This window comes from Ambystoma mexicanum, chromosome 8 (assembly GCF_040938575.1).
Source record: "Ambystoma mexicanum isolate Mex_15411 chromosome 8, UKY_AmexF1_1, whole genome shotgun sequence".
NCBI classification, from domain to species: domain Eukaryota; kingdom Metazoa; phylum Chordata; class Amphibia; order Caudata; family Ambystomatidae; genus Ambystoma; species Ambystoma mexicanum.
In genome coordinates, this window is record NC_090929.1 from 708,202,653 (window position 1) to 708,223,779 (window position 21,127).

General features: G+C 46.5%; 1 protein-coding gene across 1 annotated transcript in view; it reads left to right on the plus strand.

Annotated features, from left to right (window-relative positions):
- LOC138472375 (small COPII coat GTPase SAR1A) overlaps positions 1–21,127 on the plus strand; it is a 271,220-nt gene that overhangs the window by 147,743 nt on the left and 102,350 nt on the right. The window lies entirely within an intron of this gene.

Sequence of the window (21,127 nt, forward strand, 5' to 3'; positions counted from 1 at the left end):
TTCAGGAGAGCAGTTTCTGTGCTTGTGGCAGCTCTGAAGCCAGACTGGTGGTCATGGAGGCAGCCAACAGATTCTGTATGTAGATTAAACTGGGAGATTGCCAGCTTTTACAAGAGTTTGCCCAGGAAAGGAGTGATTGAGATCGGGTGCTAGTTGGCCTGAGAGGAAGGATCGGCGAAGGGCTTCTTTTGAAGGGGGGGCATAAGAGTGCTTCAGGGGAGGGGGGGGGGAGTTCCAGTGGCAAAGGACTGATTGCAGAAATCGGCCAAGGCTGGAGCAAGGGTGTCGATGTGGTCATTGATGGTTCTGGATGAGCAGGGGAGAACCTGCTCTGACGAGACCTTAATAGATCAGACTGGTCTAGAAACAGTCCGGTGTGAACGGGGAAAAGGAGTAGGGTGCTGGCCCCGTTAAAAGGGTTGACTTTTGGCGTGGGAGCATGCATAAGAGGTCACTAGCTGTGGCTTTGTCATGCAAGCACCCCACACTTTTTTTTTTTTTTGATTACCAGTTTGTCTTGCTCTGGTCCCCTAAACTTTCCAGGTATGGCATCCCATGAATAGGGTTTTCAGTGTGTTTGGGTAGGGATTTTTAGAATTTAGGAAAAACCCATTATCAGTGGGGAAATCCTAAAAAGAAAAAGCGTGGGGTTTTTAGGGAAAGCAGTTTAGTCTGCACAAGATGTACGCAAGACAATTATGCTTACCCATGTGACCAATGGGTTTCCTATGGGTGGATTGTTCCGTACGACATACCAAGCGACAAGCTTCTGGTTGGAGGAAAAGCGGCTGTCCAAGAGGCGTGTGTAGTAGTCCACTGGCGACGGTATAAGGCCCCTAGCTATCAGACTGCAAGTCTCTGAACTATGAAGCTGTAGCCAAAAAAAGAACCTGAGGTTGTGTTCCGGTGCAGCTGCTCTAGTAGCTTAGATTGTAGCCTTTGGGGTCAGTGATCAGGTGGCATCTAAGCAGTTTGAGAACTAAGGTGATGGCTTAGCAGTCATGGGTCTAGAAGTCTTACTGCCATTTATTTGCATTCGAATGGTGATCCCAGCCACAAGGCTACAGATGCTGTTTAATGTAACACGGAGTCCTGAAGGGGAATTGATCTAATATGTTAGCTAGGCACAGGGAATGCGGATGTGGTTAATGTTTTGGGTATTGTAACTGTTGGGTATAAAACCCGCTTTTACCTCATTTGGGTCCCCTCTGAACTTTTTGTTTTCTCCCAGCCAGGCCTAATCCAAAGCCTGAGTGTGGCTCTGATGTTTGTGCTCCTAGGGTGGGGTTAACCCACAGGCACCCTATAGTGACCCACATAAGTATCCTCTTCTCTTTTAGTCCTGTGGCTTAGTGATTGTCTTGTTTGCCTGTTTAACATGGTTCCATAGGGTGGAATCATTTTACATGTCTTGATCCTTTTTGTCCCCTCCTCCATTTGGTATGGTAATGTTTATTTGCAAAGCGCCTATAGACAATGCACGTGTTTCAAAGTGCTCATGGAGGGCGGGAACAAGGTGAAAAAAGTCATTCAGAGCCCTTGGATTTCTGAAAGATACAAGTCTGCACAGGCAGATTAAGTGCATATAAAACAATTAACAGTGTAGATGACCGCATATAGGTCTGATTCTGCAGTTTTTCCAAGTGCATTGATGCGCCACCATGTAAGGAGTGTAGACAGGGAAGATAGATGGGCGATCTTCAAGGCATGGTACTTTTAGATTGTGCAAGTGCACAGATGGTACAGGAGAGGGGGAAGGAGATAGAGTAGTGCAGGGGGTCCAAAGGCGCACAGTCAGGCAGAAACTTGGGTAAGTGCTGAGAGATGCTACTGGGTCATTGATCAAGTGCAGTAGCGATGAGGAAAGTGCAGGCCCGGAGGCAGTGCGATAGGACTGGCAAGGGTGCCCGGGACTTTGACACTGAAGTAGACCCGGTGGCCAGTCATCCAGCAGTGTGGAAAAGAAGGGAGAGAGTGGATAGAGAGGAGAGGTTAGCAAGGGAGAGGGCAGGAGGAGCAGAATGTCTTAAGGAGTTTCCAGAACTTATGGCGATCAGGCTCAAGACGGAGGGCGTCAGGGAGGCTATTCCAAAGGGAGGCCACTGCTGAGAATAAAGATCTCCCGCCAAATCTCTGCTTGAGAACCGGCTCACACGCAGAAGGTTGGAGGTAGATGAGTGCAGGAAGGACATGTTTAAGTAGGCATTGTTGCAGATAGGTCTCAGTCCCCAGAAAGCCTGGACAATGCAGAGAGTCTTGAACATTATCCTTTCAGCCACGAGCAGCCAGTGGAGGGATTTCAGCAACGGAGAGATGCAGGTCCTGGGCTTGAGTCCAAGGAAAAGTCTTGTGGTTCTGTTCTGGATGAGTTGCAGAGTGCGCAAAGCAAAGGCATGGATTTTGATAAGGAGGCTGTTGCAGTAGTCCTGCCTTCAGAGAACCAGGGCTCTGGAGACGGTGAGCCGCAGGGGGAAGGTGAGAAAATGAAGAGTACCTCTGAGGAGGTGTAGCTGGTATGTGGACTTTCTAGAGATGTCCGAAATGTGAGCGGAGAAGGAGAGAATGGGGTCGAAGATGACCCCAAGGTTTTTTGCCTCGCAGGTGGGTGCAGGCGCAGGGCCAAGGGAGGCCGGCCAGAGAGTGGGAAGGCTGGAGCAAGAGTCGGTACGAATGATCTGTATTACGGCGTTGAGGCAGTGGTTGTTTGCAGCACATGGACTGAATTGCAGACAGATATGAGTGAGGTAGAGGAGGTGGCTGGGCATAGCCTGAAAGCGTTGCGGGTCATCCGCATAGCACTGGAAGTTTGAGATGAAAGTTGCAATCTCATGTGCCAGGGCAGCCATGTAGACATTGAAGAACCAGGGGGATAGATTAGAAGCCTGGGGAACGCCAGAGGTTGAAGAGTGATGGTACAGAGAAAGGACCCAAGTTCCACCTGGTATGGTCGGTCGGAAAGTAACCAGGTTAACCATGCCAGAGCCTGACCTGTGATTCCCAGGTTTCATAAAACGGGAGGTTCTATGGAAGACAAGGAGTCCAATTCCTTGTGCTTCTTTGTGTATGTGAAAGGTGATGGTTATCTTTGACCACTGGATGCCTATATCCTAGGAGCTGGAACATGTTCTTACTGGCATATGAAGATGCCGGTTTGGGATATGGTGGATTAATTGCTTTGTGCGTGAGCCATTCCTGAGTTCATTGGTATGCTTGACCACCCTTTCAGTTATGCTTGGTGTGCGATTGGGTGCTGAATTCAATCATTGCCACCCTATGTGTAGTAGACAAGCTGCCACCCGTTTGCCGTCTACTCCTGGAACTGTGTACCTGCATTCCTGGAAGGCCTGCTGCTCGAAGGATTGAAGCTTTGAACCGGCATCCTTTGACGCTCCACTGAATTGGATAGTATTGGGCAAGAATGAGGTAGCAACCCTGTGGGAGACTACACCACCCTTGTCCTTTTGGTATTGGGTAACCCACCTATTGGTATAGGTCTGTACTACACAAGTTGGTAGTGTGAGCAGCCAGACGTATCTCAAGAGGGGTAAATGTGAGTTGAGCATTGAAATCGACAAGTATCCAAATACCACTTACAAGGTTTTCTAGTAAAAATATTAAGTGTTTTAAATGAGCATTCTTTAAAAAGGGCAATAGGCAACAATAAAAATGCACTTCAAAATACTTTCTCGGAATAAGGACAAGCAAGTAGATGCTCTTTGGAGATGCTTTATACAAACTTCGTACACCCTGAGGTGACTTCACTAACTAGGACAGTATTGACATTTATAGATCACTTTTGTACTTGGTGAATTCTGAGATTGGAAGAAAACAAAAGGTTAACGGAAGAAAAAAGGTTAAACGGGTTCTCAGAGCATGTGAGCACTTTCAAATCTTCCATTTAAGTCTAGATAAAACCCTTTCCCAGCAATATTGGTTAAAAACCAATGTATCACTTATGAGGGACAGCAAGAATCGGTCAATGGATTCAGAAGTCTGCAGGGAGCCAGGACAGCCCATTTCAATTGGAGCGCAAACTATGGAACTGAGGCACTTCTTAGATAGCTGAACAGTCTTGCACAAAGTTAGTTTGTTGAAGAAAATCACTGTTGGGCCACACACTGGTACACTTGTGAAAGTTAGAGCTACAATCTACTCTTGGAAAACCAGCTACTGCAAATCTCAACTGAGAAAAGCAAGCTAGAGAACAAATTAATTACCCTTAGCCAGAACAGTACCTTAGGTTAGAAGAGGAGGATCCAGCTGGCTTCTGGCTTGGTTGCAATGTTGCAGATCCTTTTGTTTCTGGGTCGCAGTCGTGGGGACAAGAGGGAGGATGTCTGGAGGACTCCTGCACAGCAATTCAAAGGTCGGCGGCAGCTACAGGCTCTTTTCAGGTCCGCGGCACTTCGTGGTTTTAGCACTCGTCAATAGCACCACTGCGGATCTTGGACACCGGTTGGGCTTGCTTTACTCCTAGAGTCCAGCACTCTGGTGAGGTGATTCAAGCTTGGGTCATCCTGTTTCGGAGGGTCCTCAGGATCTTTCTGGAGCTTTTGGCTGGCTTACAGACGTTGCACTCTACTATGGATTTCGTGACCCGGGGCACTGTTCCAGCAGCAAAGTACAGCCAGTTGGGGAAGGTCTTCCAGCAAAGTTCGTAGTAGGTCCCACTAACCCAAGAGAAGCAGTCATTTCGCCCGGAGCTTCTCTTGTCGATTAGGAAAAGAGTTTCAGCACAGCAGCAGGGCTTCACCAGGCAGTACAGCAGTCCAGGAGGATGCAGCAAGCTTCTCTTCACGATTCGTTTGGATGTTTCTTTCAGTGGTAGACTGTCTTCAGTCTAAGAAGCTTTGCCTATTAAGCAGGTTTCTCCCATTTATGCACAACCTAGCTGTTACTCTCACAGCAGGGTGGCTGTACTACAATGACAGCCAGCCAATCGGGACTGGGTGCATTCAGGTAACCAAGGAGACAAAGGACAGGGGAGTAACGGGCACCTCCCTCACTTCCTGCCCTTTCAGACACACTGGAGCCAGACGCAGGTTTCAATACAGAGGCTCCCCAAAGGCAAAACGAACAAAGGGCTCAAACCTGTTTTGGCACACAGGAGTAAAACCCAAGACCGACCTCACAAACAAGAAATGGTGAAAAAAGACGACCGGGGCCAATTTGACACAATGGTCACCCATGGGTGCTGCAATATTGCAGGTGAGGATTCAGCCTGCTGTAGAAAGGCACAATGGTAGGAAAATGAAACCACTGCCACCAGCCATTTAAAGTAGTGAGAGTAACATAAGTAGGAAAAGGGGCTACATAAGATGGGGTGTGCTGGACCTACAATGAGAAAAGGTAAGTAGTCAATTTCACTTCACTATTCTTGGGAACTGTAGTTCACCCATGGAAAGGTATTGACACCTTATGAGAAATCTAAAGGCTTTCTCTGACCCTGCACTGAAGGTGCTGTGTCACCATACAAAAAGTAGATGCCTATGGAGTTTCAGACTCCAAAAACAAATGAAACCGATCATTCAAATCAGATCAAATTAAATGAGTGAGAAAAAGGGCTCACTCACTTCAGGGTGAAAATTAAATAGTCCTAAAGTCCAGCAAAAGAGCTGGGGGTCTCGAAGGTTGAAGGGAATTGGCACATAAATGACGATTCTCCCTAACTGATAGTGAAGCTCCGCCTCTCCAGAAGACCAAAAGAAACACACTGGCACTAGTCATGATCCGCTGGGGGCTACACTCCCTCCCCCTGATCACTGGTGGCTACAAGATCACAGCTACTGCTTGAAAGCCTGGTCTTAATGACGATCCTGACCATGCCTGCATTGCTGGATCCAAAGTTGAGTGCCCTTTGCAGCCAGGACTCTGAAGACTCTCCTCATGGGCCAACAAGAGACTTTTCATGCCAGGACATAGGGGAAAATGTCCTAACTCACCCCAACTGAGAAGCTCCAGGCACCTGTGCTGATTTGATCATGCAGCTGCACTGCCAAACTCTGCTACCAGTCCTTATTTCATGTCTGGATCCTCTTTCATGTAGTTTTTCAAGCTTTTCTTCAATATTCGTTCTTCCTTGGGAGCTGAATCCTGTGCCCGATGAAGAGTAACCTTCAATTGACAAATACTCTTGCCTGCAGTCGCTTTGAACTTCATCTGTCATTGGCAGTTGACCTTGGAATCACTTAATCACCAATCGCTTTTCTCAAGAGTTTTGGGATCCCTCCTGCACCAGTGTCCTGGAACGTAAGTTAGTGCCCAAACATGCTCATTGAACTCCGCCTCTGGAAACTGCCAAATGGCTGCATCAGAACTACTATCCAAACTCCCCACTGCTGGCATTACCTTTTTTGTTTTTCATTATCGAAGGGCCATCTCTTCCTCACCAAGGTTAATCCATGGTGTGGACTTTACCCGAACACCAGAAATTGCCCCTTTGGACACTTAGCAGAGGGTATCTTTTTCCCTGCCAAAGACTGCCCCAATCCACACAACTGTTCTTTGGTCCAAGGGTCTGTAACCTGTGACTCCAGTTGTTTTGGACTAAGACTCCCATGATCCCTTACCATTGACTATGAATTGGGCTGATGGGAATTTTAGTCCAAGACATCTGGAGAGCCGAAGGTTGCAGACACCTGTGCTTGGTCTATTGAAACGTTCTGGTCTAAATAGGATAAGTGTATACCTGGAACTGCATTTCTTTTTGGAAAGGGCACTAAATTCTGAACTTCCTGCAGCAGGTTTTGCCTATTAACATTGTTGCACCTTTTTTTGCTTTCCGAAGTTTACTGACCTCCAAGTGTATTATATATTTCTTATTTTGTTTTTATAAACTTGTAAACATTCTCTCATTTGACATTAATGAAAAGTATCTGCTGTACAGGTTAACTCGCCTGCCCCTCCCAACACCCCCCTCTCCCCCACCCCCCTCAAACTTCTCCACCACTCCTGTGGTTTAGGCATGGGCTGCTTTGCTGCACTACTACGATCCACTTGAAGGAATTGCAAACGGGTACCTCAGTCACAAAGATGCCCCCATAGGCTTTAACCCCTTGACTGCTGAGGGTTTTCCCCCCCTCACAGTGCAGAGCACCTTTTTGGACATTCCGGTAAGTCTGCATTCAATCCCTATCCTGGCCAAATTTGCACCCTTTTCTTACCACATGTAGGTAGTCCTAATGCAGTCAAGGATTTGTGGTTTGCTGTAGGGGGTGTGAAAAATAAGTGACCACATTTTGTGTTTTTTCAGAAAATGCCAATAAAACGATTTCTGATACTTGTTAATCTGCTTAGAATCACATGCTGTGCATATGGTCCGACATCCAGTGTTAACCGCAGAGTATTGCATCTTGTCCTTCGAGGAACGTCTGCATAGGCCTGTCTGTAACACTATCCCTACCGGGACGTGTAGTGTACCCAAAATCCCTCACGTGCCAAGGTCCCTCGGATTGTTTTTTTCCGCCCAGATTACTTGTCGCACTAATGCGGAGCTCTTACATAGAGATAGCGTTATTGTCATTATTTTCTACTTTGTCATTATTCCTGTTAAGCCACTTTGGCAGTTGAATCCTGTGAAACGCCAAAGACTTCTGCAGACTTTCGACACCTGTTGATCCCGGCAGTGCTGGCAGGCCTTCACAGTAGGGAGAGAGAGGTCGGGGTGGACATTCTTTACAAGTATGCTTTTCCTCTTTCACCTGCTCTGCTCCCTGGGTTTTGTCATCGCTGTAACGCTTTTGCTATGCAAAAGACGCCATTTAGGTTTTGTCCCTCGTGCAGGGACAAATATCCTTGGAAAGACTAGCACACTCGGTGCAACTGTCTTCCCCTTGACCATAACGAAGTAAGTTGCACGGCCTGTAGACTCCTGCGCCCTAAGATGCTTAAGGAGCGCCGTGTGAAGCGGTGGGGCGGCCTATGGCATGTTGCAGGCTGAATGTTCTTCCCCCTGCTGTTGCAACCACCAAAAGTGATGGGGGAACTAGCGATGACCAGGCCTCCATGTCGGAAGCCATTGACGTGCAGACTGCCCTCTGTCTGCAACACTCGTCCCCGACCCCACCAGGCCGGACGTGAGTCATGCTATGGGGAAAACGCCCAGCGACGAGGGCGCACGCGATCATAACACCAAACACACAACCCAAGGTTCTGCTTCGGCCGCACTAAGTGTACTAAAGCACCAACCGAACCTTCAAAACATTAAACAGGATCCTCTGATCAGCAACCTTCCCTGCAGTCGCTGCCAGCGACTGGGCAATCCAAAGTAAAGGGCGCTAACACTAAAAGCTATGCGGATGTCGAGGCGCTCCAGGACGACACGCAGGTGCCGCTTAAGACCCGGGTAGCAGCAAAATCCACCGCTCAGCCTCCGGTTAACGCAGTGCCGTCAATCTATCGTTCGCCCTCCGTTCAGCCGGTAGACTGCACAGATTCTCCAACCTTTGCCGATAGCATCACAAGGATTAATTTGGCAGACTGAAGTAGAGGTCGAAAGTGGCAGCGAAGCACAAAGAACAGCCTAGAGACGTGACGAAAGACACACCACAGGGCCCCGAACCCCGCCAGCACTATAGAGTCCTGTGCCTTATCAGGCACATTAGAAGACCAATCTCGACGTCACAGGGAAGCAAATGAACCCTTTCCTCCCCTGGACCCCTCTGGTTCATCCTTATGGACCACGGAGAAATTTGAGGGATGCAAGGACAGATTAGAAAGATCTTATTCTCAGACACTTGCTCCCAAGAGGCCTCGAGACTTTCCTTCTACGCATGTATCCAAATTTCAAAGGATTTTGGAACATCCAGTCAAGTCAGTTTCTAGGGGCTCTAATTCAGACAAAAGACTGATCTTCTCTGCCAACCAGAGGGTTCAAATCCTGCTGTTTCAGATCCCTCAGTATGTAGCCAGTCGGGAAGTGACTGTACGCAAGGCCATGCATCTGTTAGGAATGATGTCGTCCTGCATTTATGTAATTCCTCACGCGTGTCTGCGACCCCTTGCAAGAGTAGCTCAACAGCCAGTGGTGTCAGGCCAGTGGACAATGGGAAGTTCTGGTAGTTGTCTTGCCAGTCCTCGTTCTCTCTGCAGTGGTGGTTGAGGGAAAACCTCTTGAAGGGGAAAACCTTCACCACCCCTGCAGTAGAAGCCACTCTCACGACCGACTCATCTCTCACGGGGTGGTGAGCTCACCTGCTTCAGCAGACTGTGCATGGCGTGTGGCCCCCACAAGTAGCAGCCAACCACATACATCTGTTGGAACTATTACCGGTAGTCAAGGCACTGAAAGCTTTTCAAACAGTTACAGGGAAAAACGGTCCTGATCTTGACACAGCACCACTACTTGGCTACATTATTTCCAAGTTCCATGTTAACCAGTCGTTAGAACTGCCCACTTTTTTCCAGGACCCCACTAAAATGGTTGAAAGGAGCCTACACACGTTATATGTGCGCAGGGCAGTCCTGTTTTACCTGGAAAGAACAAGACCACTGAGGAAGACTAACCAGTTTTTCGTTAAAGTGGCAGCTGGCAGAGAAGGGAATCATGTCTCGAAAGTCAGCTATCTCAAGGTGGATAGTCAAATGCATCACACTTTGTTTCCCTCTTGCTAAGAGGGAACTGCCCTTCAAGCCTAGAGCACATTATACTCGAGGCACTGGGGCTTCCATAGCATTCATTGCAAATGTTCCCCTAGAGTCCATTTTGCAAAGCGGCAACCTGGCGTTCTGTACACACCTTTACAAAACACTATTGCCTAGACACTCATTCTAGGTCTGATTCTCAGGTGGGACAAGCAGTACTAAGACATCTTTTCACTACTGTTCCTTCTCACAACCCACCTCCAACTTTGGGTACTGCTCGCTAGTCTATGAACAGCATGTTAATCTAAGCAGATTAACGAGCATCAGACATGCATTACTCACTGTAATAGCATTTCTGATGATTGTATCTGGCTAGATTCACATGCGCCCACCCTTCCTCCCTGCTCGGGTGGATAAAACACTTACTACTTTCTCTTATGTACTCCCTCACGTTAGCCTTGGGCTCCCTCATGGCCGAAAAAATACAATCTGAAGGACCTCAGCGGGGTTTTGGGTACACTACACATCACAGTAGGGATAGTTTTACAGACACGCCTATGCCGACGTCCCCTTTCGATCCTCGAAAGACCAGATGCAATACTCTCCGGTTACCACTGGATGTCGGACCATATGCACAGCATGTGAATATAAGCAGATACAATCATCAAACGCTATTACGATGAGTAATGCATGTCTTACAAAAAAGCCTGTTTTTTTTTTTTTCTCTCGTAAGAGCTACGAACAAAACGTGTGCAGTTCTTAACAATTTTCCAAGCTTTCAAGAACTGGTTGCGTGGAAAGAACTTTTTTCCTCATAGCTGTACCTTCAGTTCGAATGGATTGTCCTCCCACGTATTCCTCATCTTTGATATTCGTATCTTCAGCTTTGCTGCTTCTGAAAAAAAATATTCCACGCCAGAGGGCGCTGTGCTAGATTTCATGGTGTCGATGGCCCTCGGGGGTTGCCGTCGGGTGTTGTCGTCATTAGTACAAATAGCTCGAGGCACGCCTGTTGGCTGCCGAAAGCTTTGCTTCAAGTGTTGAACGCTGCGCTTCATTTTTGTCCAGAAATGTCATCTTCCAACCCTGCAACACCAAGGTCTGGTTTTTAAAATTGCCATGACCGCGGGTGAAAATGTCATTACCAATCCCCACCGGGTTTGCCTGTGGTGCCTGGGTTCCGAACACAGAACCGATTAATGTGGGTCCTGTCAGGCTATGACAGGAAAAACTCTCGGTGCGCCGAGGTAAACTGGCGGCCAGGAGAGCGGCTTTGAAAAGGGATAAAAAGTCTCCGGAGTCTATGGACTCGTCCTGGTGCAAAAGGTCGAAGTCTCGGTTCGAGTCGGTCGAGACAGTCTTCGTCGAAGAAGGTGAAGAGACTCCATAGGTCTCAATCTTCTTCGTCTGATTCGTCTACAGAGGTTATCAGGTGCCCAACCAAAAATGATTCCCCTAGAAAATGGGATGCTTTCAAGAGTGAAATGTTGCATATATTCGAGAATGCGGCCTCAACCCCCCTCAAAGGAATCATGCAAAGGCCATCCCCCGGTCGCTCTTTCGGACGACTTAAGGGAGGTCAAAGACTACCATGGCAAAGCAGTGTCAAACCGATGAGTTGCTGTCGGTCCAACGAAAAATAGTCAAGGGTATCGTCTCGAGCATAGTCCTTCTCTGATTACTCTGAAAGACCAAATCGTCGACTGAGTCAAGCCTGGCGACGCATAAGTGAAGGCAACGCTGAGTAAGTCGGCTCTATTACCGAAACCTTCATCGACATCATTGTTTAAGGTTTCATCGAGTCCATTGTCATTGACGCCATTATCGAAGTCAGTGTCGACGCCATTAGCGGCATCGCCATTGTTGAACAGTGTCGGCGCCTTCGATGGTCACTTCCATTATTTCGAGGCCTCTGCCCAGTCCGGAGAAGGTTTTTAAATCTACGCTGAAGAAAGACTTTCAAGTCTATGGCCTCAATTCACGAGGAAGAGCAAGCCTCTGAAGAGTATTCTCCCCCCTTTTGTTTGCCTTATGGAATGCAAAATGCTCCTGAGGAGCGATTTAATCAGGATTCCAAGATAGCTGATCTTTACGATTGCCTCCAGTCGGCTAGTGGTGTAGACACTTCGCAGGAGCTGGAATCCAGCAAACCTGATCTGAACATGCAGATTCGGCATACAGGTCCCTCATGAAGAGTCATTGAGTACGTGGGCTGGAGCAGGAATTCTCCTTATGAGCAAGATATGACGGATATCCTGAATCAAGGCCCTCAGGACCCAGTATTACCTTTTCATGCAGCCCTTCAGACCAAGGTCATGGCAAACTGGGAAACTCCAGAATCTGGGCCTGCTGTAAACAGGAACTTTGCCAGAAAATGTAGGCCTTCTAGTACTGATCCAGACTATTTGACCAAGCACCCTATACCTGAAAGCTTGGTTGTTCAGGAAGCCACATTGACCAGGCAGTTTGCTTATCCTTCTGTTCCCCCAGATAGAGACAAGAGGGTTGATGCTTGGGCTCGTAGGATTTTCACATCGAGCAGTATGGTCTTGAAGTCTGCTAATGTTACTTGTACTCTTTCAAGATTTACTTACACCCTGTGGGACTGTTAGTATGGCGGCTGAGCACATTCCGGAAGACTAGGAAAGAGGCAGCTTCCTGGCTATTGTGAAGGATGCAAAGGAGGCAATGGGGTGTCGCCTGTCAGGACTGCTGATGGGTCCATGGCTTCTAGCACCATACTACGCAGGTTTGCGTGGTAGATCAAGTTGGACTTTGCACCGGATGTGCAGGCCAGACTACTCAATATGCCCTTTGACGGTTTGAGGTTGTTCGACAGCAAGGCGGATGTGTCTGGAGAAGCTACAGACCTCCAGTGCAGCAATTAAATCACTGGGTGCCTCCATATGTCAACCTCAACAACACTATTCAGGCTAATCTTCCTGGAGGGGTCGTCCTTTTCATTTCTATTCCTCATTTGGAAAGTGAAGAGGACAGGCTAGCCAAAGGGGACAGAAAAGATTCCATCGTGGTGGACGAGGAAGGGGCGCTTAATCAGCCCTAGCAGTGGAATCTTTACCCTCGGCCGCTGCTGCAACCACCTCTTAGCCACTCTGAGGCCTTGACCCACAAGACCCTGGTGGGAGGCAGAAGCTCTCCGCATCTGAAGAAATGGCAGGGCATTACTTCAGATGCTTGGGCACTGGAAACAGTAGCCCAAGGTTACTGACTTCCTTTTAAAAGGAAAAAAAAAGGCCTCAATCATCCACTGGGAGCCAACTCTCAAAATTCCAGATCTGCTCCTGGTGCAGAAAATGTTAACCCTACTAGAGAAAGGTGCAATAGAACATGTACCTGTAGCGGAAAGGAACAAGGTTTTGTATTCCCATTACTTTCTCCTTCCCAAGAAGGACGGAGGATTGAGACCCATCTTGGACTTAAGAAATTTGAACGAATTCCTCAGGAAGGAAAAGTTCAAGATGGTAACCCTTTTTCAGATCCTACAGGCTCTCCAACTCAGACTGGTATCATTGGACCTTCAGGATGCTTACTTTCATGTGCCAATCTATCTCAAGCACGAAGTACCTGAGGTGGTCGGTTGGTGGTTCTCATTATCAGTTTCAAGTTCTTCCATTTGGGCTGACCTCCGCCCCAGTGTTTTTCACCAAACCGATGAGGGTAGTGGCAGAGATTCTCGGCAGAGGGGATTCACATCTACCCCTACCTTAACGATCAGGGCTCGTTCATCCGAACAGGCCCAGGAACATCTCGTAATCACCTGCCACTCCCTACACAGACTGGGCTTCTCCCTCAATTACAAGAAGTCCCATGATACCATTCCAAAGACTCCAATTCATCGGAGCAGTCCTGGATACTTCCTCAGGGAAAGCCTCTCCTCCCAAGGTGAGAGCTCAACACATTCTGCAGATGGTAACAAAGTGCCAAAATGCCCAGAATTTGCCGGCCTTCGATTTTCTGAGGTTGCTCGGCCTCATGGCCTGCATTTTTCTGGTGGCAGAAGCCGGATTGAGAATGAGATCCCTTCAGTGGGCTCTCAGGACTCGGTGGTCCCAATTTTCAGGGAATGTCAGATCTACTTCAAGTTCCGAGCAGAGTTGCTCAGGACCTTCTATGGTGGGCTTGCAGGGACAATATTCCCAAGGGAGAATCTTTTTGGTAACCATGGCTGGAAATAATAGTAGTGACGGATGCCTCACTCATGGGGTGGGGAGCCCACACCAACAAATTGACAATCAGCGATCGTTGGTCTCCATCAGAGTCCAAACTTTGCGTCATCATTTTGGAGCTGAGGGCAATCAGACTAGCGCTGAAGGCCTTCCTGCCCTCTTTACGGGGAAAGAATGTCCTGATGACGGGACAACACAGTGGCCATGTACTACCTCAACAAGAGAGGTGGTGTAGGGTCACTACCACTGTGCACAAACGCAAAGCAGCTTTGGGTAATTCAAGAAAGAATCTGTCAGCAGTTCACCTAGCCGGAGAGCAGAACACTGCGACGGATCCTCTGAGCAGGTAGAGCAGTCTCCCACAAGTGCGAACTAGCTCAGGAAGTCCTTCAAGAGATCTTCACCCTTTGGGGAACCCCTTAAGTGGATCTTTTCCGCAACTGAGGTCAATCAGAAGTGCGAACAGTCAGGGGTGTTGCTAGGTCTGGGAAACCGGGGCTACGTTAATGTCGGAACTATCAGGACTGGGGGCTAGCTATCCTTTTGGTTATAGCTCATGATATTCTCTCCAGGGCTACAACCAAAAGACCAGGGGCTATAGCCCCCTTACCCCCTCCCTAGCAACGCCTCTGCGAACAGTATTGCTCAAGGGAATTTCCTCTGAGAGGAGCTCTAGGGGACATGTTCGTAGTGGACTGAATTTCTGCTTCTGCACGTTTCCTCCAGTCCCTGTCATTCCTCACGTGATCAGGAGGTTGAGAAAGTTCAGGAATTCCATTATCCTAATTGCTCCGGATTGGGCCAGGACGATGTGGTACCCAGACCTTCTGGACATGTCCCTCTGCCCTCCAATGCGTCTTCCACAAATGGAGGATCTTCTCTCGCAAAAGGAAGTTTGGGTTCTCCATCCAGAGGTCAATAGACTCAGCCTTTACACATGGTTTTTGAGAGGCTGAGGTGTAAGGATTGGGTCTTCCCGGACGACGTGATCTTGCTTTCGGCCAGAAGGCCAGCAACCAAATCCTTGTAATGGTGTTGGAATAAGTTCAGCAATTGTTGCAAGGATAAAAATGTGGATCCTTTAGTATGTGGCACACCTATGGTGTTTTCTTTCTTGTTGCATTTAGCCAATCTGGGCCTCAAGATTGGAACGATAAAGAATACCTGGCTGCACTTTCCATTTTTTAAGCACTCCTCTGAAGATGTCATGAATTTCAAGATGCCCTTGATTGTGCAATTGCCTAAGGGTCTCACTAACGTGTATCCTCCAGTCCCATTTCATGTGCCTGTTTGGGATTAAATTTGGGATAAGAATTTCTTACATGCATTCCATTCGAGCCATTACATTAATGTCCTCTAAGACTCCTTACATTTAAAAACAGTCCTACTAGTGGTTTTAACATCAGCCGGCATGGTGAGTAAGTTACGGGCTCTTGTAAGCCTCCTTACACCGTTTTCCATAAGGATAATCCAGAGTCAAACCAGAATTCCTGCCTAAGGTAGTCTGACTTCCATTTGTCGCAGAAGATGACATTACAAACCTTTTATCCTCCCCACTCATGCAGGTATGGAGGGAGAAAGGCATCACAGGCTAGACCAAAAAAAGGGCTCTGAGCTTTTATATTTCAAGACTTGCTAAATTTCGACAAGATTATCAACACTTAATTGGGTATACCAGCCATAAATTGGGCCTGGCAGTAACCAAACAGACTATATCCAGATGGATAATTTTAGCAATTGGAGAATGTTCGACTAGCAGGTAAAGAACCACCAGATGGGCTATGGGCTAAGGGCTCATTCTGCTAGTGGTATGGCAACTTCTGCGGCTCTGCAAAGGGATGTCCCGGTAAAAGATCTGTGAAGTGGCCACATGGTCATCTATGCATACATTCATAAAGCATTACTGTTTAGACTCTACCTCGTCTGAAGGTCTTTTTGCAAAGGCCGTTATTCATACGGTCCATGACTAAATTAATTGGTACTCCCTCCTCCAAAAAATGTGTACACTGCTTTGGGAGTCTATCAAAGAATACGTGTGAGGACACAATCCATTCGAAGAACAAGTTATTTACCCCTGGAAAAATACTTTCGACTCGCTGTTCCTTCCATGTATTCCTCATTGCCTCTCCTAGACTACCCCGCCGTACAATTTATATGTTTTGCACTCTGTGCTTTCTGAGAGCTTGCGTCTTGGAGTACGCCTGGTCAATTCCTCAATTGCTGGGAATGAAAAACCAGAACTGAAGTCGCCTCGCGCGAGTCAAGCTATTTGTACTACTGATGACGTCGACACCTGACGGCAACCATCGAGGGACATTGACGCCATGACATCGAGCACAGCGCCCTCTGGTGTGGAACATTTTTTTTCCAAAGCAGCAAAGCTGAAGATCAGGAATATCAAAGATGAAGAAAACATGGGAGGGACATCCAGTCGAAAGAACGTTACCAGGGGTAAGTAACTTGTTGTTTTGTGGGAGATGGGCGATTCTTTTTTTTCTTTTACAGGACATACTTGCACGAAATGGAAGAGGGTAGGAAAGTTCAATGGGAGCACAGAAGGGCATACATTTCTGTAAAGTATATACAATTCCAAGTTAAGGAAGGTGTCACTTGCTCAGGTCGGGCAACAACTATGTACCCATAATTCCATTACTTTGGCAAAAAATGTGAAAAGTGAGGGGAAAAAAGTATGTGAGTCACATGTTTGCACTTGCAAGGTAATGGCTTCCATGAATATTCTGAAAAACAATGCATCCCTAAATTCCCCCGACTCTTCTAGTTGGGAAAACACACACTTTTCGTGTTGTTAAAAAACGAACAATACCACGAGCCAAAACCAAGGCATGGTGCACAGTATTTTTATACTGACTGCGTAAACTGATGTACTTCGCATTTGAAAATAACAGAAACCAATGTAGTGTTGGCATTTTTCCCCACATGAATGAGCACAGACTGACCTTTTGATGAATAGGTAGCTTGCACAGGTCACAAGTGTACAGTGCCCAAAGCAGCGACTAACTATAGGGCACATTTGGCAAATGAAAGGGATGTGAAACTGCAATAGGAAATGTATGAAAAGTTATTGCAACCAAGAGAAAAGTCATGTCCTACCCTACCATGTTCCCACAGGTGTCCCGATGAAAACAGTGCCTCACGTGTTTGGGTGCACTGACCTGGTCGCAAAGGGAAAAGGCTACACCATTGATGCACTAAACACCCTGGGGAATACTGAATTTGGCCTTGTGGATAACCCACACATTTGGGTCTGGTGTGTCGCAGCCACCATGGAAAAAAGGGGAACACCCCCAAAATAAATTTCCTGGTGGTCCAGTGGAATTGCTGGTTGAGGATTGATGATCCTCGATCAGCAATCTGCTTGTGAGAGGGCTTGTTAGAAAGGGGCGCTACTTAGTTGGTAGTTGCTGAACTTATTCAATTGTTACAGGAGTTAGTACAGTAGACCTGTCAATCAGTAATATGCACCTACAAATTAATACAGGAACTGCATTTAGTCAGCATACACATACAAGATTGTGATTTTTAGGAAGGAAAACAGTTGGTTAGTGTTATCCTAGCAGTGCGTCAGGTTCTAGAGGCGGTTTCCCTGTAAAGCAAGTCGAAGTCCAAAAACGCAACCCTAGCTAAAACGCAGTTCGGAGAGGGAAAAAGTCCTGAAAAGCGGACGTCAAAAGTTCCTGTGGATACTTTCTAGTCTCTAGGAAAGATCCAAGAAGGTTTAACCAATGTTGGAGACCCTGTTAAATGACTTGCCAAAGGGACACCAGCAGCAGCTTGAGTCAGAGGTAAGGAGGGTGCGGGGGGTGGGCGGTGTTGCCCTCGACACCTCTATGTACACTCCAATGCTTTGTATCTACTTTCTGGAACAAGGTAAGCAATACATTTATCCCCAAAGTACCTTAAATTTGAAGAAAATGTTTGTGGTGGATGCTCTGGATGTTGGTTGTTGCACCTCTGGATTCCTTGGTCTTATGACGAAAGGCATGACCATGGACGGCATCTCCGATCAGCACAGCTTTCATCATCATCTTAGGGCACTCTGCGGTTTTGGCCCCTTTTCTGCAGCACCAACAAAGGACGTGATTCGCCCGGTCAATCTTTGGTTTGTGCATTCCCACACTGAGGGGTCTGGACGAGTTGGATTGTGTCTGGAGTGTCCTTGAGGGCTCACAAACACTTGGACGGATTTGGCTTTTCCACGACAATGCATTCGAAATGGCCAGCAGTTCTCACAGGACCTTGGGATATGGCACAAATTGTTCCCACCAGTCAAAGGGAAGGAGTCGTCCTCTTGGGTGTTTCTATGTCGCACAGAAAACTGGGTCAGGACAGCAGTGGTTGCTTCATGATCTTGCAAAGGGCCTGCAGGCGTCTCTGGTTGTCTCCTACTTGGGTTACTTCAGCTTCCAGTGATCGACTTTTTCACTCCAGGAGCCTCCCTTTTTATACAGTTCCAGCACACTCCTTTACAATTGCTCAGCAATTTACAGAACAGGTTTGCAATACGGACAGCCAGACTGCCCTCCCCCCCCCCCCTCCCCCCCCCCCTGTGGGAGCTGGTTCTATTCAGGCACTCTGTCAGACCAAGGACAGGGGGGTGGAAAACTCTGGAGCCTAGGCAGGGACAATAGAGGGTTCCTGCCAAAGGCAAAACGTACAGGCCTCCCCCTCCCAGAATGGTAGACAAGCTGACAAAGAACCACCACACTAGAAATGGTGAATCACAATAGTTTGTAGAACACGTCCACTGCCACCAGCCACAACTAGGAGATTGTGTGGCTAAAGTCACAGGAGCAGAGAGCTGGGGATACTAGGTATCCCTTTGGCGCACCACATAACGTTGTGTGTGCCAATCTCTCAGACTACGTTTTAGGAGAGTTACCAAGTATTGCTCTATCTTTGAGAACTGTAGTTGCATTCGGATAAGGAAACGAATCTCGGCGGACTCTAAGGGTCCCCAGCAACACTGCCCAGAAGGAGTGGTGCTGCAGTACTAAAATAGATTCCTTTCAGAGTTACGGAGAAAAATGGACTCCATAGAATAGGTAAGATAGAAATAAGAGTGCCAAAAGACAGAGCCCTAAAGTATGAATGAGTAGAAAAAGGCTCCACTCATTCAGGATTTCAGAAAAATGTCCAGCAAGAAGTGCTGGGGGTCTGATTAGGAGAGGGGAGGACGCATACAAATAAGTGTGGAAATGTTCCTGTAGTTCATGCTATGCTACAGAAACCATAAATGTATGTGAGCTGCAGTTTGACTTTAGCTAATAAAAAATATTCATCAGTAAACTGCCAAATGGATACGGATCTAATCGGTTGGATATTTATTAAATTAAGGTCTGATTTGTAAAATAGATGGTGGTGGGGAATCGTAGAAAGGAATGAAATGTTCTGTATTTGCAACTTGCATTTGGGAAAACCATCATATGGTGAGGTGTGCACTTGCTCCCAGTTGGTGTAATTTCATAGATGCCCCATTTCATGAGGGAAAAATTCACCTAGGCTTGTTTCTTTGCCTTACATCCTGGGGCTTGCAGACCTATAATGATAATGGGAAAGGAAAACTAAAAGTGCCATAATGAATGGAAAAAGATTCCAATATTTTTAATGGTTCTGTATCAAATTTACATCAACTTCAAGACGTTTTATACCCACTTTATATATTAATGATGGGGATTTCTGTATTGTATTGCATTGCTTCAAAGGTTTGCCAAATTATTTAATTTCCCCAGGACACCACATTTTTAGTCTTATTGTTCTTGGGTGTTATTACAGTTGCTTTAATTGAAGCAAATCAAAGCTCGAGCTCCCAGAGAGGGTTGGTTTATTCAATCAAAGCTAAGGACTGGAAAAGTGTCCTTGGGAAATTTCCTCTAGTTATATTCTTCGAATACAAAATGAAAATCTGAACAAGGATGACAAACTGCAATTTGCAAGCAGCCAAAGTTTTGAGAAAGTTGCACTTGCTCACATCTGATAAGTATGATGCTGCAAGTTGACAGATGCCACTAGCATCTACTGCATTCATTGCCTACAAATATCGGAGGTGCCAAACATGTTTTTCGTAGCAAATAGCATATGCATGTACACAATAAATCATCATGGCAAGTCCTCGCGTGACGCAAGAGTCAAGTAGCTTGAACAAGAATTGTCAGCCCTGGGGGTCCTGTGTAATTAACTATGTGAGGTCATTGATTAATAGGTTGTCAAAAGCTTTCTATTCATGAGGAACTCAACAATCGGCAGCACACTATACAAACATTATATATGCAAACATTAATTTCTGCAGTAATTGTTAATACTTTTTCTAAACATTCAACATGTGTCCAGCTATAGTACATGGCAAAAAAGGTTTGAACATGTTTGAAATGTAACGGAGCAACTAGTTTAAGCTCTTGCTGACAAAGGCAAAAAAATAATTTCCTATTAGGGTTAAGCAGTGCTTGCAAAATCTGCTAGCCCACTCACATTGGTGAGTAGTTTTATTAAGGGGAGTACCATTTTCGTAGTACTCTACCTTGCAGGCACATATGGGGATGTTTGAAATGTTTTGACATTTACTGCAAACAAACGGTTTGCTGTAAATGGTAAACCCCGCTTCACATTGCATGGTTGGCCATTGGGTGATAGCATTGCACCAAATGTTTATTTTTATTAAATATGAAGTGTGATTATGGTTAAATGCACCGCTTTACACAAAGCACTCGCCGTGGGATGAGTGCATTTCTTTTATGTAGAGTAAGCTAAGGAACTCTCCTTTAAAGCTCCAGTAGGCATTTTAAGAATTTCGAATAACCTTAGCAATTTTGTCTGCATCGTATAAAGGAGGCAACCAAATTATGAGAATTCAATATAAGAATTCAATTATGTAAATTACATGGATGTAAACGTATGCTTTCTTTAGTGGTTAAAATGTACTGACATACATTGCTGTTAAGAAAAGGGTTAGTTTAAAAACTGTAATGGAAAGCATTGCTGAAAATGTGAATTGAAACTGGCACCATTAATTGAATAACTCTGAACCAGTGCAAATGCTCGATCTTTTTATTAGAACGCATTCCTGGAACAGTTCAGAGCTCATGCTGGCAGCAGCAGGGAGTACACATTAAATGACACACTGAAGCATTTTGTTTCAAGTAACATTGAAAATGGAATGCTACTTGCAACACATTATCCCAGTTTTCAGTCCACCATGTCTGTTATAGTGCTGCTTAGTCCTGGCTATGTATGACACCTGCTCAGCAACCTGTTGATAGGCTGGGGCGAAGGTCAACTCTGATTGACCCTGACAAGTTCTTCTCCAGCAGCATTGTACGCTTAGTCTCAGGCTCTCAATTAAG